The sequence below is a fragment of the Parus major genome, chromosome 3 (genome assembly GCF_001522545.3).
Source record: "Parus major isolate Abel chromosome 3, Parus_major1.1, whole genome shotgun sequence".
Taxonomy (NCBI): Eukaryota; Metazoa; Chordata; class Aves; order Passeriformes; family Paridae; genus Parus; species Parus major.
In genome coordinates, this window is record NC_031770.1 from 59228650 (window position 1) to 59247457 (window position 18808).

Genomic DNA, 18808 nt, shown 5'->3' on the forward strand with positions numbered 1-18808 from the left:
TCTCATGACAATGCTAAAAAGATCTGTTTCTTTCTTTTTCTTTTTTTGACAAACTTTTTTTGACAGTCTCTTGTGAAATTAACATTTTACTTTTGCCTACACTGTAAACCCTTGGACTAGTATTCTGTTCACAAAGCTGCATTTTTGTAATGGATTGTAAAAAATTCTCCTAGCACCAGCTGATGTACTCTGCTTAAGTATGAAAACTGTTGATAGTTTGTATTGGTCAGAGTACTGCAGATGTAAGCAATGTATGCTTTCACAAGACTACAAACGAACACAAAACCCAAAAAAGAATAAAGTTTCTAAATATTCCAGTCTTCAGTATACCTATATTCCAGTGTGACATGCATGACTCTGGGATATGTCCTATATGGTTTTCTGCTCTCTCTTAACAGCAAGGAAACAAAATAAAATAATATCCTTCTTAGACTTCCATCAAGGGGTAGGAGGAAGAATTTGAGAAATAGAGAGTTATTTTTCTTCAGAGGTGCTCAACTATATTACACCAGGTCATAATTAAATCAGTCGAGAGTGATATCTCTGGAACACCCATTTTAAGTCAGACTGGTATTAATCATCTCCAAGGTGATCCCAGTTTCTATGGGAACTATGATATTTGTTTGTGTTCCTAGCACTGGCTGGTCGCCCAAGTTTGACAGCCTCCTTATAGTAATCCAGCAGATTAGAATGTTAAGTCTCCTTCATGAATTTTTCATTACTGTTGTCAGCATGACACTGTCCTTTATAGAAATAATTACTAATTAATAAATCCTGCTCTGTGCTCAGATGGGGAAGGCTGCCTATGCTAAACCTGGGCTTTTGTAACCAAGCTGTTTAAACCCTTTTCAATTTTGTCAAGCAAAGAAAGCTCATTTTTTCACTTGCTAAACTCTTTCGCAAATGTGTAAACTCCTCACTATTGTTTTTTTTCCCTTGACTTTTAGAAATACTTTCCTGCACCAATTGATATCTTTCCTATGTGGAGATGCCATGTTTGCTTCCCTTTTTATTTTGATAGGAGGGAAGAGGATGGACCTTATAAAGTCAGTTCCACTTGATTCATGCAGAAAATCTGGTCTCCCTTGACTATGAAGCAATACAAACTCTCCAAGACACCTTTATTTTCATGGAAAAGTGCTGAGGTATCTCAGTACCTGGTGTCCTTATACTTTTTTCCTACAAAATATGCTTATCATGAAGAAGTTGCACCCTCTGTTTTTATTGTAATTTCCTTTTTTTTTCCTTTAAAGGGCCTGTTTTTACATTCATACCTAAAACTTGCTCAAGCCTTTTTTTTGATCTGAGCAAAGAACAGAAGCTCAGGTGCTCACTGTAAAGACTTTTTGCAGGAATGGGTCCAATCAACAGATGAAGAGTCAAGCCTCAAGGAGTAGAAGTATTGGCCCAGGATCCATTGCCATCATTCATCAGTCCCCCAAGTACAGAAAAGTCCAGAGTTCACTGGCTCTGAGAGGCTCCACTCAGAGGGAGGTGGCAGGTCAAAGCCTCCTCTGCATCAGGAGAGCTCAAAGGCTCTCATTTGGATTGCTGTTTATAGGGCCTCAAGAAAGTGGGCCTTAGCCATGACACTGTTTCACCCTGGCCACACTTCAGGTTGGAAACCTTCTTTGAGAGTCTGAGAACAAAAATATTATCCTGATTTTGCTGTTATTCAGGCAAAAACAAAAACCAAAACAAAACAAGTCCAACAACCTAACCTGGAGCTTGTTAGACAGCACAGATTCCAGACATTCAGTAAGAATCACTGAAAATGTTTACATCAACTCTGTAGCATCACAGAAAAAAAAACAAGATCATTTACAATTTCAGAGACACGAAGAAAATAGCTGACATAAGTACTGCTCACAAAGCTTTTGCATCATTTGTAAAACCCAATAAATAAACAGAGTTCTGAGAATATTGTTCCTTTGCATATCACAGAGAACTGACATAAATTATTACCAACACCTCAGATTTATTACTAAGATTATATAATGTTATAGAGTTTATAAGTATATAATTCACATTTCTCCAGTTATGTCTGCTACATATTATGGGGGCTGTTCTTTGCCTCTATCAAGTATTCATCAGAAAGATTATTTTATTCTGTAAAACATTCACAATTTTAATCTTCCACTTTTTTTTGTTTTGTTTTGTTTTCTACCAAGCTATTTAATCAAAACACGTTTGATTTAGTTTCCCTTTTTACTTGGAGAAGGAGCTTTCCAAAAATGAGAAAAACCAATAGTCCCATAAGCAGGGACTTGATCCAAGGTTCCTGACTCAGTCCAATAGCTGATCTAATGTTATGGCATACTGCACTTCACTTAGATGTAATAAGTAAGAATTTTGGACCTTATTAATTTGGAAAGGCAAAGCATCCTCATAGTCACAATTGACAGAACTCTGTGCTAGCAACAGCTCAGCCCTTAGATGCATGTAACAAAGAAATGCCAAAGGTTTGTACCAAAGTATTCTCAACATCAGTACTTCAGCCCAGTCACAGCTACTCCAAACTTAGATACAGTATGTAAGTCAGACATGCAGACATGATCAAGCTAGAATTAATTAAGATCTATTATGTTTTAACCCCAGACAGCAACTAGGCACCACTCAGCTGAACTCTGTGTGATCCTTAGTAACACAGAGCATGCCACAAACCAAAGCAAACGCTAAAAGAAAAACAGACTAGTTTTCAAGTTTTTCTCAGTGGATGCCACAACATACAAATAAGAAATCTGGGTTATTCCCTGCTCAGCCTACCATATTTTATGCATCTGTTCAGTAAAATACTCACAGAGTTTCAAAACCCATTTAAGAGGATATCCTTCCTCATGAAAAGTGAAAAAGCCTATTACATGAATAACGAGGTGGCTGAAATTAACTCTTGTTCCTTAGAGGAGTACCAGCTCTGTCTAGTTTAGAGGCACTTAAAGAAGAAAGACGCTCCTGGTGTCACAACAGTTTTAAAATTCATGTTGTCCACAAGGTATGACCATTCTCTGCACACCATTCACACAAAACACCCTTATGAAAAACAACCTTTTTCTGGCTCCTCTTCAGGGAAAGAAGCAGTTCTGAAGGGCTAAGCTGCTTAATCCTTTCAAAATGAATTTACTTTGTATGAAGTGTATCAGATGAAAAGGTCTTCAGAACTGTCTACCAGCCTCATAGGTATGGCCAAACTCCCATACAGGGACCTGGCAGTGTGCCTTGCTTCTCAGAACAAGCACATTTAAAGACAACAGGGCAGTTCAGCCTCTACATAAAGCCACACTTCCTTTCCTCTGCCATCAACAGAGGTTGTCAGCTTGCCTTCGTGCAGCTCACAAAGTGGACACAGCATATTCCAGTATCACATCAGCAGCAAAACAAGGACTGTGTGGGAACTATTAACTTTAGTACAGATAATTGAAATCTGCTCTCAAGGCTAATGTAGAAATACAAGGCAAATACTTGTAAAAAAAGCTTTGGACGGATGCATTAATGTTTGGGAGTTACCCTTCTTCATAAATGCCACTATCTCCACATACAGAAAAACTCGGGTATAAATAAGATTATTCACTATTTGGTTTTCATTGCTCTTTTGCTTAGTAAGTTTCTGTCCCTGGGGCAGTCAACAAAGGAAATATTATGAAATGTGGGGTTTCTAAAGGCATCTCAGCAGTTAATGGTTTGACTGACACAGGAATCTGCAAACTCTCATGCACTCTATTCAGAATGCCAGCTCAGAGGAGCATTCAAATGTCTAAACTACTGCACAGCAACATGCAATGTAAAGGAAAGTCAGGTTTCAAACTCCACTTTGCACCTAAACACATAGGTACAAACAGACTTTAATTGGGATTAGCCTACTTTTAGATTAGTAATAGCTAACGAGGTGAATATATGCCTACCATAAGCTTGAGTATTTCTCTGGGTATTTCTTTTCCAAATCAATTTTTACAGTAAAATTATATATTATGAAACAGATTGTATACCTTATTAAAGTAAAAAGATTTTAAAGATAAAAGATGAAAAAGTGGGAAAAGAAAGTGGAATATTATTTAAAAACTAGCAGGAAGCCTGTAAACCTGTAAGAAGTATTTGTTTGATTACAGGACTTTTGGCAGAAGGAGGAGTTACAATTTAGTTGTGATTTATTCCTGTTCATGACAGAAAACTAACTTAAGATTTGCTTTTTTAAATTGTACTTCTATTACCCATGAACTAAAAAAATAGATGTCATTTCACTTCTGCAAGTGGAACTGTGCCAAGAAAGTACTAGGTGGAAAATTAAACTCACCACAAGCAACAATACTGATAATAAAAATAAAAACATTAAATCTTCTGCATATGCAGTGAGACAGCCCAGATATCAGTCTTTTGTTCCAATTTCTTTCCTCCAGAGGGACCATTTACTGTTCTCAGCAAAGTCCAGCACTACATTACAGTGAATGTCAATTTGATAAAGCAGAAAAATTAAACCAAAGAGAGCCTGGTGAATTCAACTGCCTGCTTCACCTGAGGTGAGGTGCTCATCCCAGGATGTGCCTGAGAGGCCCCCAGCTCTCCATGAAACCTCCTAGACAGCCATGTTTGCATTAATTAATTGATACACACACTACATTCTGTAATGATATGAAGCCACAGCAGATTTGCAACCTGTAGTTGAAGTACCTCTGCAGGTGAAGAGGTCATGTTTCAACATCAGCAATTTTAAAGATTTACTTGAACTAAGACAAAACATGAGGTTGTATCCATGTCCCATTTCCTTGCCTCTTGGGAGGAGAAAAGAGCTGGTCAAATTTTCTTGTGGAAAGACTTGTTCAAGGCTTAACTTCCAGGACTAATTTTTAGAACAGTAGTATGCTGTTGTTGGAAAAAAGAACTCCAAGAATTGGTGAAATAAAATTATTAAAATGGATTTCCATTCTGAATTTAGTGTATAGGTTTAAGGCAAGTATTGGCCTTATGTATATTGGTTTATAGCTTAAATTTGTACCCCAATTATCAAACATATATAGCTAACTAACATTGCACTTGGGTTTTTTTCAGTAAAGCTGTATCTAGACATAACCATGGAAGATGCAGGTCACAGCTAGAGAAATGTGCTTCCACTGTCACCACAGCAGTATAGGTCACTATAAGGTCTAGTAAAAAAATGCAGTACAATGACCTAAACACAGTATATCACTACTCTCATAGATGGACAAACCCAATGTGTTAGGCAGACAGAACTCTTGCCCCAGTGCTATTCTCAGTGGTTGGATTATCACATGTGCTCTGACTTGTAATTAGTTTTAAATTCCCACACTGCCTAATTATGTAGAGTATTTTCCCAAGGTTCTGTTCCTTATGAGCAGAGAGAAACAGGCTCCTGCAGAAAGTTAGAGGTGTTTTAGGTGTGCTGGTTCACTTACTACAGAGATTCTTTTTTCCATTGAACTATTAAATGTGAAGAGGCATTGGGCAACTTTACCTCACTTTCAAGTTTGTTTCAAGCATAGGTAATACATGTCTGTGTGTTTATGTGGAAGGGAAAGGAAAATATTTCACTCTCCATTGCAAAACTTAGTCACAGTAGTTTTGTATGACAATGTCTGTTAACTAACTTCTGTAACCATCAGCAGGAGCTACTGATTCATGATGAAATGGCGAATTTTGCCCAGAAAAGAAAATGCTCCATAATCTGCCTTTTTTGCTCCAAATTTGCTCCAAATCTGTCTTTTCTAACTACTTTGTATCATCTGCGAAAAGACAGACTGAAGTATTGGTCAGTTGGGATGCAAGTCTTAATTTCATCATTATAATATGACTTAATCCCACATTTCAGCATTCTAATGACAGACCTATGTTCAGGGATGATGGAATAAATAAACAACAGGCTGAATGCTGCTAATAAAGGAATGTTGTTGGTGATAATACAGTAATGGCACAGATCATTGAGAGAAATTAATAGCATAGTGGTTTACTTTTTCTTTTAATTGCTCTTCATTTTACTGAAAGACTGAGGTTCTGCTTTCCATCCAGATCTTTTCACAAGTAATTGGTGAGTACAAACTTCTGTCAGAAGTTCATATTTTCCTATAGTCCTCAAGCCAAAGTAGGTAATAGAACATTAGGTCTGGCATTTCTAATTAGAACTCTAATTACATAAAACCTTTTTGCCCGAAAACAGCAAGAAACTTTTCCTACTGCTTAATAGGAGTAGTGCTCTCACCAATCAACTTTCTGGTACAGTGTTTGTTTATGTGAAAAGTCTATTGCTGCACACTACCTACTGTCTACTGTTACCCATATGGAACTTGAGTGGCAAAAATACATCCAGCACTTTAAAATCCTTCCAGCTTTCTTTAAAATTCTGCCTCAGCATGGTGCTTTTCATTTTTTAATAAGTATGTTATCAAGAACAAACTAATATCAGAAGCAATAGGGAGCCTCAGCTGCAAGCCAGCAAATTCAAGTGTTCTTTATTCCACTCCATAGACTCATAGAATCATTTAGGTTGAAAAGGCTTCTGTGATCATCAAGTCAAACCATGAAATCAGCACTGCCAATTCCATCTCTAAACCAAGTTCCCAAGTGCCACATCTATATGTCTTTTAAGTTCCTTCAAGACTGGTGACTCCACCAGTTCCCTGGGCAGCCCATTCCAATTCTTGACAAGCCTCTCAGTGAAGAAATTTTTCTTCATATTTAATCTAAACTTCCCCTGGCACAGCTTGAAACTATTTCCTCTTGTAGAATTCTTGTAGAATCACAGAATATGCTGAGTTGGAAGGGACGCATCAGGATCACCGAGTCCAACTCCTGGCCCTGCACAGGACACCCCAGGAGTCACACCATGTGCCTGAGAGCATTGTCCAAACACTTCTTGAACTCTGTCAGGCTTGGTGCTGTCACCACTGCCCTGGGGAGCCTGTTCCCCAGGTGAAAAACTTTTCCGATATCTAATCTAAACCACTCCTGGTTCATCTTCATGCTGTTTCCTTGAGTCCTCGCACTGGTCACCAGAGAGAAGCGATCAGTGCTTCCTCTGTTATACAATATAATTAGTGTATTAATTATTTTTGCTTCTTTATACTTTTTTTTTCCTCTAGTAAGTTCAATAAAAAAGTGCCTTTACCTCACTCCCTCAGTTCTACATCACTTCATTACTCTCTGTGGATTTTACAGCCTGAGATGCTGCTGGCAGCTGATATTGCTCACAGTTAAATACTATATAGTGTTACTCACTGAAGTAAAATTTTTCATCCAGAAGAAAGAAAGAGGAATGGAACAGAATTAAACAAATACACAGAACACAAAACCAGGATGCCTTAAAAAGGAATAGCTTGTGCTGTATAGTTCTCCCTAGTAAGAGGGAAAGCAGGGGAGGTGTCTCATGTTTTCTCCTTCGCATTAAATTTTGCCTCCTCTAATTACCTGAAGAAGCAATATAGCCCTAAAGGAAAGAAAAACATTGGCAAAAAACATAGTAACTACTGTTTTCTTCACTTTCTATGTTTCTTTAATCAGACATAAAAGAATTTTTTCATTCATATGTATAAAATACTAGAAGAGAAAGTAAACTTTTCTCAGCACAAAATAAAGCACTTTTCTGGCTTTGGGAAATTTCATATTGTTGGCCAGGCAAGAAACATATCTTCCCAGCACAACAGACTCTGTAGCAATCAGCGTGTATGTGACAATTTTATGTTTTTCATGCACAATATTTGAATGTATGTGAACTGCACCAAGCTCATGCTACCTCTTCTGTAACCATAAAAATGTAAGACCATGTTCTTGCCTAGGTGGCTGCACCACCCTGTAATATTGGTCAGGAATGGACCTAACAAATTCTAGAACAAGAGTAGGAATGTCATTAATTCTGCCTTTAGCATTCACAGATACCCTGTCTAAAGACTCAGAGTAAATCTTCCCACCTGCTCTTGCAAAGCTTATGTTTAAATTCCAGAGCACAGCTCAAACAGCAAAATTTAACCAAGACCTAATTTTTTAAGGTATTTAGGTTCTTGTCTCTCCTTGCTGCCTTAAAAAAAAATAGAGTGAACCCTGTAAATTTGGTTTCACCCACATACAGGAAATTTTTCTTGTATGACATCTGATCTGTAAGCACATTTCCAGTGCTATGTCTCTTAATTCCAGCTGTGTTCCCAGAGGCTCAGCAATGTAGAAAAGCTTCTGATAAAAAGTGCTGATAGAATGGAAAATATGCCATTGCAGTTCAGCTGTAGCACTTGCACATCAAACACTTCCATGGGCTAAGAACAGATCTCTGGCCTCTGCTGTGAATAACAAAAGTATAGCCCCAAGTCTTTTTGTCTTATCAGCATAAATCTTAGTGTCTGATTCACTTAAAACCTCATGTTCAAAGAGATCGCAGAAGTGGTACAAAATATTCATTTGTTTGAGAAAACGCAGAGCAGCAGAGGAATAAAACATTTTTTCTTGTTGTTTGAGATGAGCAGTCAGAGTGCTATGGATGCTGCCTGGTCAGAGTTAGGAAAATTGGCAAAGAGTGCCAGCAGCTTGATAACAGATCATTGTGAACATCCAGTTAAGCTATAAAGTGACTGCTTGGGGAGTCCATACAAACACTGAAGAACAGCAGTGAGAGGGAGTCTTTGGGAAAAGAACCCAGTGGCTCCATTCCTAAAAGACAGAGAGGCAACTGCCCATGGGAACAGCTGATCAATACGCTACCAAGTCAGCTATTTGTATTGTTCCTCACCTAGATCGCTAATATGGCCTTTGAAACAGAATTCTGCCTTAACAGACAGGCTGAAGCTGGTTTCTCCCCTGAGGATTTCAGGATCCTACCAGAATTGCTCACTTGCCTTAGTCATGAGAACAGGATGTCAAAGGTATGCATATGCTTAACAGAAAACTGAACCTTTTAATTAGTGAAAGCATTCTTACTTCTGGTCTTTCAATCTTCCATTCGTTTACCAATAATAATTAGGCCTTACTCTCTTTCTTATGACTTTTCTTCTGCAACCTGAAGGAGAAGTAGCCTCAAGTAGGTGACTGCAGGGAACACCACCCTGAGGTGGGGGTGTTGTCTCTGGGTCCTGCAAGAGCCTGTGAGCCCCATAGAGGTCTGCCACGGAGGAAAGCAGCCTCCATTCTGTGCCTCACTTTGGGCTGTGTTTGCTGTTACACTCCTCAAATGATGGCAATAGACTCCTTCTGTAAATGGTGCTTTCTTGTGTTTTGTACTTGCAGGAAAAAATCAAAATACAAGTGTACTTATCCTGTATCTTCTTATATAAGGACCATTTTTTCCACTGATGCTTGTCCCAAGAGCCAGCATGCACATTATCCTCTCTGCCCCAGGGTCTCTCGACTATTTATATAATTTATGTGATGTCTCTGTGTGGTCCTGTTTTCTCTGTCCACGGGTGGTTTAAAGGCTCTGCTCCAGCCTGCAAGGGGGGATAGCAATCTCTGTGGATAAAAATGTATCTAGCCATCAAGAAGCAGTTGCTTATGAGCCTTCCTATCTCTCAAGTGTAAAGGACAGCCAGATTTCAGGGCAGTGTTGGCAAGAAAGCCAGTGAATGCATCTATTTAGGCGTTCTCACTTAATTTGCCTCAGCCTCCAGCCACCAGCACCAGCTAATGCAGTCATTTGAATTGTGAGCAAGGACAGAAGCAGAACAGACCTTGTTTCCTCAGGATGGGGCCCTTTGCAGGCTGGCATGCTTGTATATGGCTGGTGTGTGCATTAAGAATGGATTATGGCAGCTTCCAAGGGTCACACCGCTGGTCCCAGGCAGAGCACCTCTCATAAAATGTCATAGACATATGATTCATAGGGCTCCTGCATACCTGGCAGTGTTAAATCAAATATTGAGACACCTTATTTGAAAGCCTGGTGAGTGAAGGGTCTGTAGCTACTTCAATGTTTCTGCTGATCGTTGGAGTTATGTAAACAATCCTTACACCTGGGAGCAAAACACTTTTCCCTTTTCCTATCTTACAAGGAAAATATCCCCTTTTGACATTGCTTTGTTGCAAAAAGAGGTTTAATACATAAGTGATCGAGAAGATAATGAAAGACAATGAAAATACCTTACACATCTAGGAAATTTTCTTCTTTCATCCTCTTCTGTTCTTCTGCTCTGTGTTTTGATCTGACACCCACTGAATTAAATGGTTCTTAGTACAGGCTTCCTGCCAAATCCTGCCATCAGTCACTCTGAGGAAGGAAGCAGATCATTCTGAAATCAAATCCTGAGATAAACATCACTTTTTTCTTCCCATCTCTACACAAAAACTACAGAAATTACACATTGAAATTAAACTTCTCTTATTTTCTGCTCTGTCTTCCATGTTCTCTTGTAAGAACACTGAAGAAAAACAGCTCAAAAAACCCCAACATTATAGTAGGAACCTATCCAGGTACACTTACAATCACGTGGTTAATTAAGTTGGTATAAATTCATTCACCCACTTGCCAGCTCCATATGCAGCCACAAGTCACTGCTGGGATACCTATGACCTGTTCCACATCTGATGAACATGTTTGTTTTCTTTCAGTATACGTGGCTCTACAAGGATCTAACCTCCCATGAGGTTATCCCAATTCCCTCCAGGTCCAGGTCATCAAACTGAAATTAAAAAAAAAACAAAACAGGAATATCCCTCAAAAAAAAAAAATCAGATATTTTACAAATAACTTCTTAAATTTAAAAATTTAAACTTTTCTCCATTTTCTCTCTTGTGAGTATGCAGAATATGCTCAAGCAACATTCACAGTTTTGGTAGGACAGAGGGTAAAGAACAAGATTTTCTAGGGTTTGTTTTCCCCTCCACTGACAACACGTATTCACACAAAGAGCCAGAAAATTAGTCTCCAAATAGTGGAAGATTTGCAATCAAACCATGACAATTGGCAATGTGGTTACAGCAGACAGTTCTTTGGCACCTACTGCTTTCCAGGACTCTTTCCAGCAGTCCTTGACCCCCCACTTCCCACAATACACAATTTCCAGCTCACTACTGGGTCACTGTCTTTGAGAGACCCCCTTTAGCTCTGTTCTGGGCCAGCTTGTTCCCCTCCCGTGGAGAGTCACTCCTCTGACAGCTTTCTTGCCTGCTCAGCAATCTGTCCAGTTTCTTGTCACCAGACTCCTACCTGGCCCATAATCTAGGGCAGCCAAGACCTCAGGCACATCTGCTATCTCTAGACTTGAAATCATCTCCTGATGCTGATTTTTTTCAGGCTAAGCTTCTGCAGGAGTCTGTAGTATCTTTGCTTATTCCCCAGGCTCACAGGGTGGGAGATGTAGTTCTTCACAGAGTAGCTATCCCTGATATTTGTCACCAAGCTTCTGGGTTACAAGGACTGGGAGGAGGAACTATCCTGCCTTCCTTTTTTTCTCAGTTCCATGAGAAAAAAGGGGGGAAAAAATTGACATTTTCTGCAATTGGTCAGTCTGTTCATTTTCCCAGATACTTCTGATCCTGTCTGGAAATTTCCCCTCCATTTTCCCTGGCAGTCTCCCCATAGAACAAGTGTCTCACTCCTTGGCTGGATGCTGCAGAGCTTCGTGTCCAGCTCCATTTGTTACCTGCTGTGACATTTATAGAAAAATGTGTATTGAACCTGGCTGAATGAAGAGGATGTGAGAGACCAGAGTAGGGAAGCTTCTGTGCCCAGGCAAAAAAGGCAAGAGAAGCAAAAAAAATTTTTTTAAGTATCCCTCTATTTAATAGCTTTGCATGGAGCCAAACCCAGAAATTGACCTCCATTATTTTCTCTTTCAAAATAAGCATTTCACATAAACTTCTACTTTCCAGTTACTCCATTTTTTTAACACTTATTTCTTTTACTTTCACTCTTATTCAATATTTCACTATTGTCTTATTTTCATCAAAGGCATGATGAAGAATAAATACATTGCATTAGGAGGAAGCAAGGATGATTCCACCCAATAGGAAACCCACTACTGAAGGGACCAGCCTCCTTCTGCATCTTGGTATATATCCAGAGATGTGGTCACACTCCAAACAATCCTGTGATTTTTTAATTTTTTTTTGTGTTCAATCTCTTTTAAACTTGTAATTAAGGCTTGATAATGAAATTGAAGTCAGATTCTAGACCCTGTCCTGAACTGCCAAGGCTTTCCCTGGAGGAGAGAAACTGTTCTGCAGCCACCTTCCTCATAAGTATTATCAAGTTGCGAGTTAGGTTTTTCTTTCAGGAAGTCACAGTGCCAGGGAGGTGTCTGTAAAGGGCCTAAACACCAAGTAGATAATTTTCCATCTCACATACAACATTTAAACCAAGAAAAACGGGAGAAAATTAACTGAAGAGACTTCTGTTCTTTTAATATAAAATGTGAGCATTGTCCTGTTGTTTAAACATAAGATGTTTTGGGGGGGTTTTTGTCATTTCTTTAGAAATATTGCCAATAGCATCAGCTCTTAAGTTTATGAGTGCTCATAGTAATATAATTCTATGAACCCTACAGAAACAATTTTGTTTAACTTTCTAGAAGTGCCACAAAGCCAAACTTCTTCCTACACTCATTCCTCCAAAAGCAAACACAACTTATATTTGGGATTCTACAAAGAGTTCTTTAAGAGGAACTAGTATGTTTTCAAGCATGCATTGTATTTGCTGGCACTTTTACAAGGATATCTGTAGCCTGAGGCTTGTGGTATCACTACTGTAAGATGCAGGCTATGAAGGATAAGCATAGATTCTGGAACAGAGGTAGAATGACATGGAAAATAAATTAACTCAGCCATTCTTGCAATGAAAAAGCTTTACTGCAAGAAGTGTGCCAGACACTGCTCTGAGTTTTATGCCATGCCCCTGATATTGTTGCATTGCCGTAAGTAGCTGTTAAATCCTTCCTTCCTTCCCCATGAGCAACTAAGGATGCTGCTGCTCCTACTGAAAACATCCACAGTTTGAAAATGATGGACAGAGTCAGAAGGAAAAGACAGTTAATTTAAGCACAAAAATTGGAATGTCAAGTGTCTGAAACAGGAAGGATTTAGACAATCTGCTGGGCAAATGTTTCAGTCTCATTTTCTTATCTGTTAAAGCCAACCTTTCACAGTGGTGGGAAACACAGAAAGGTGACAGGGCTAAGAGAAAAATAAATATAAACCTCAATTCTGACCAATAGAACATTGAAATATTGTTAACTAATTAAATTCTGCTATATCCAGCCACATATATGCTGTGGATGTTCATATACTTTTCAATATGTTATTTATGTTCCTTGGAGAAAGCAAATGTTGTTTTCCTTTGAGATAACATTGCAGCAGTTATATATGTCCTTTGTCAGTATTACTTGAGTAGGAGAAAAAACAGATGGTTCTTTCACACTGAAAAAGGCATGTACTACATTCTGAGCTTTAAGATGATACCCACAGCCTTGAGTAACAAAAGAATCCTGAAGGAATTTATTGTTAATTGAACTATGCTGATTCAGACAGAGACAAGATAAAGTGGAAGCTTTATGATAGTTTCAGGGTCTGCCTTCTTCTATTCCTGTTGGTATTGCCTTTTCTGATACTGTTCAGCCTTTCCCATGTCATTAGGCAGAAGTCCAGAAACTGACATTTTCTGCAATTCTACTGGAAAATAAATGTCATTTTAAGATAGATTAATCAGTTGTAGTATCAGCTGCTGTATTTGCAGGAGATACAGCTGACTGCATGAAGACCTGTACCCAATACTGATGTAAATCTCATTAAAGGAAACACAGATATTAAAGTTTCTTTCCCCTTTGTAAAGTTCCCAGTGTACCAAATGTTCCTAGGATAATAAAAAAAGAATACCCTTAAAATTTAGATGCATGTATTAAATAACTAATGGGTCTTCAATCTGTTTTAGAATCTTGCATCTCAGACTCACATTTCCACTAACTTTAGTTATTAGTTATTTTTTTTCTTACTACTAGAGAGGCACTAAAACAAGTCATTTCAGCTGGATTTATATTCTGGGAGTACTTTCTTTTAGATAGAGCAAATGCTAAATTATGAACAGATATGGAGAAGCCAACACCCTTATGAAGAGATACTGCCATTTTAACTCTTCTGGCCAGCACCAAAAATTTAAAAAGAAACATGTTTCAAGCAGTTGTATGCAGGAAGGAGGGAGCAAAGACATTTCTGCAACAGGTTCTGTTAGAACAAATATGAGAAAAATCCTTGTCCATATAGTTTATCCATTCTCCAAAGTGGGCTGTTGTTAGCTCTGTCAGATGGTGATATTTTTGTCTTTCCACTATACCAAACTTATTCAGAATTCATTCAACAGTGTGGTTTTTGACAAGTAGCTTAAGTATTTCAAAACCATTTTCATTCAATTTCTATAAGTTCTGTGGCAGAGTTTCCTCACAGAGAAGCCAGTTTTAAAAGTTATATAACTTTTACTTCCCTGTGCCATCATTTGCCTCTACAACCTTGAAAATGTAAGACAAAAGACTACAGTATCTTAAGGGGGAAAATGAGGGAAGTCAATGACAACACAACCATGTTTATCCTCCAAATGTCTGAAGCTTTAAAGTGACTTACAGCTTACATCTTTGTTCTTGCAGACACTCATTCAGAAAGAAAGTAATCTGTAGGCAATAAAAGCAAAGCACTTCACTAAACCAGACCCTGGGTTCCTTAGGACAAAATTCAGCTAAACATTTTTGCAGGTTATGGCTGAGTTTTCTGAACACCTAGAAATGATCCATCATCCTTGTTATAGTACTCAGCCTGGGTGATCTGAAGAGAATCCGTCAGCTTCAGCAAATTGAATTTTCCCCTTCAAGAAAGCCAGTGTTCTCTTCGCATCTCACTGTGCTCAGGTTTTAAGTAACACAAATCCTTTCTGTCTCTCACTGCATGTTTCCTTACTCTGAATCTATATTTTATTAAATACAAAAGCTTTTCTTAGATAACATAAAGAAATCGCACCTGAATGCAAGGCAGATTTTCTTTTCTGTAGGTATTAACTGGAAAATTAATGTCAGCTGGACTACATGATCTCTGCTTGTGTTTGCCAGGAGTACTCGCACATTGCTTATCCTGGCACCTGGGTGAAAGTACTTTTAAGTGTTGATATCATCAAAAGCAAATGTGAAAAATATTCTTGTAAATAAGGTTATTTATGGCTAATAAATTATTTGTTTGGTTCAGTGAAAAGCAGTCTTCTTTTTCCCAAACCAAGTTTATAACAATGATCCAGGCCAGTGTACCCAATCATGAAGCATTGCAAGCCTCATACCTGTCCTGTCTCTGCTGAAGCTTATACCTTATCCCTATGAGATACATTTCATCTGCATTTGAAAAGCAAGGATTATGCCTGAAGCTTATGTGGCTATCTTTTAAATAAATTCTAGCTTTTATTTTGCAAAACATTATTTTCTAACAGTGCATTTAAATGCCTTTCAAGCTGCCAACACCTACATATGCTTGCTGAGACTGGTATCAACACATCTGAAAAGTTACAGTGCTGCTTTACTGTGACAGGTACTCCTGATGTCAAGGAAAGGAAGAAGGGAAACTAGTGTGATTGCATGGAATTTATTGCTTATGTTGATAAATATTCACTCTGTAAAGAGTCTCAGCCACTGATCTCTCAGAGATTTGACTCAAAGAGGCTGCAAAACTGTGTTGGGGAGTCTGGTGGCCCATTCCCACCAGCACACAGGTTTGAGTTCCAGGATGTCAAGAGTGATTTCTTGTTGCATGGATAATTTGGAAACATGTATCTTAATGATGTTTTAGATCACATATTTGGGAGGTCATGGCTTCATAGGGTTTTTTGCTTTTTGTTAATAATGTGTGTGCTGGTTTGCTCCTCCCTTGCTTATGCCATAACCACCAGTGAGGGTTGTGTGAGTAAGCATCCAGCTTCCTCTGGACTTCAGGGATGGATGGCAGACAGGGACTGTCTGGAGCAGTGACCCAGATATCTTGCTGGCATGCAAATACAACTGGGGGTCAGTCATCTTACTCCATAAACAGAGGTCATCCTAGGGCCTGTTGAGCTCTCCTATATGGCTGCACACCAAGGTCTCCCTGTGAGTAGGGATTCCTCTGCAGGTTACTTCTTGAGGTTGAGAGATTCTTTGCCACAACAGATTCTTGGTAAGAAATGCCAATCTTCTTTGAAATATTAGCTAAGGTGATACAAAAGGACTGGTTGTGTACATATAATCCTTTAGACATAAACTGTTGACCAATTCTGGATCTAGCTGTACCTAAATGTCCCTCTGAGAAGGAGTTTAGAAGACAAAGGGGCCCCCTTTGAACTCTCAGGAGGGTCCCCTTGACAGTTTTGCCTGACCCTGTCTCTGCAGTAAATAATCAAATGTACCTCACCATAATTTTTTTTAAACCATGGTCACCTTTACCATCAAACTTTGTTAAATCACTGGTTTATATCAATTAACATATTGCTACTTAGTTGCCCTCTGCTTACATACGCCCCCACATCAGGAAAGGGCTTCACTCCATCTGCAACAGCGTGTGATAAGAACAGAAATATGTTTCCAATGGACTTTCCAAGTCTGTTCACAGCAGCAGATATCTTCCTGATTCAGTGCACTAACCTTTTAAATTTTCTGGGGTTCTTCAAAAATGATAAAATCAGAGATGTCATCTTGTTTTTAAAAGTCAGAGAATTTAATAACATAGTAGCCTGAATTCTTCAAGACTCTTTTTGGTAATATTTTAGGCTGCACAGTTCAAGACTCAGACTTAGGATATTAGACTCCTTTTGCAGTTCTTTAATCTCATTAATAAATTTCACACTTTATGAGTTTCTGCTTTAATGATTTATATTGTGCCTACTTCCACTGAGGCAGGAACAAATAAAGGCAGCCCATCATTTTGGACACACGTATCTTCCTCTCCCCACTCCCTTAGAACCCTGCTGTTTTGCTTTGATGAGCAACAAAAGCAAAATATTCTGAAGTAAATCAGCTTTCAGATCTAATAATACAAAACACAAACATTGTGTATATACATATATATATATATTCACATATATGACTATGTCTGTAAATTCCTATGCATATATGATCTAGCACATGATCCAAATTAAACAATTTAATTTACAAAAATGAACCTTTCAATATGTTCTGGAAGTCAGTAAGACATAGAAGGGCTCAGGGAAACATTTTTTTCCATCTGCCTTAGGTCTGGAAAGCTGCTTATAACACAAGCTAATTAAGATCTGCAGATCTCTGAGGAGAAAGTAACTGACTACTATAAACACACAGTCATTAAAAAGCACCCAAGCCTACCTTTAGCAACAGAATAGAAGCTGAATAAATGGCTTACCAATAATACATATGAAGAAAACTTTCGGCTTCCTTCTCTTTTCAGGAAGAGATTTTGATTTCTGCAAATGGTGTGTTCATTCACAGACAATCACCAAGACACTGGATGCTTGAAAGATGACAAGAGCAAATACAGACAGAAAATCAGAGAGGTATTCTAGAATTCACAGGGCTTCATTACCAGAACAGATATTAGAAGCTGCAGCCTGTTATGTTTCTAAAAGCCATTAGTCCATTAATGATGTCCAAAATCACAATTCATCTGAGTTACTGTGATACTACGAAGAGAGGGTGAGGTGCACAATCAGTTGAGGCCCATCTGTCTCCTGGCAGTCTGGGATATAGGTGAAACTGCAAATATCAGAGAGTTGTTAATGACTTCCAGAAATGCCCTAACCTGTCCTACCTGCAAAAGGAAAGTGCAGAGCAAAATGAGGCATTAAGATAAAGCATGAAAAACCTTGCAAAAAACTGTCAGTCTTAGATAATAGTGGGATAGGTAACAATGCCATAAGAATAAGAGCATACATTCAAAAATTCAGTAGAAAAGAAACAGGTGCAGTGTCTTCCTTAGCAGAATAATCAGGACTGTTTTCTGTGACAATAAGCAAGACCCCTCCATTTCAGTGTTAGTTACAAGGCATATGGGTTTACAAAGTATAGTTTAATGAGAATCTAATGTCCATTTTATTAACTCCTAACCCCTCCTAATCTATTGTATTCATCTGACCCCTCCGTGCAAGAATCAAAGGGTACTGCCATGTTATAATGTTATAAATCTAATTATCTTCCTAGTCCTCATAAAGAGATAATAAAGACCACTTGCGTGCTGGAGGTAACACAATATGCTCACATCATTTATCAGAGTATTTCCTGATGTTAAAATGGTAATGAATTCTCTATGGGTGCTAGATGAGTTTAATTATTGTACCCTCTGTGTGACAGAAGATGATCTTCATATTTTTCATTCAACCATTTTTATTTGAATCAATAAAGAACATTGAAAAACTAGTGATTGCAGCAAGACAGTAATCACAACAATAATTGGAACAACATTCCTTTAAGATGGAATAAAACAGGACTAAATTTAAAATTATTTCTGAAAAATGCTAAAAAGTTGCACCCTGGAAAGAGTTAGGTGAAGTGCCTCTGTAGGGTGATACCAAAATTGCATTTAGGAAAGCATATCAGTGAAAATACATGTATAACAGACTCAAAAATGAACTTTTGTCACTATACTATGGAAAACATACAGGTTATTACTGAAAATATTATATTCCTTTGAGTCCCCATAGTAACATTATATTCTCATCTTGGATAGCAGTTCTGGCTCACTGTTTTCAGAATTACATTGGACAAATATTTTAAACCTCCAGACAATCAAGATAAGTAGGTAGAAAGAACAGGAATATTTTTTCCTGTGGTGACTGAATTAAAAAGCAGATCATATTATTAAATCTTGTCTTAACCTAGAATTTTTACCCTCACTTTGTATAAAACTTCATTTCCCAGAAAAA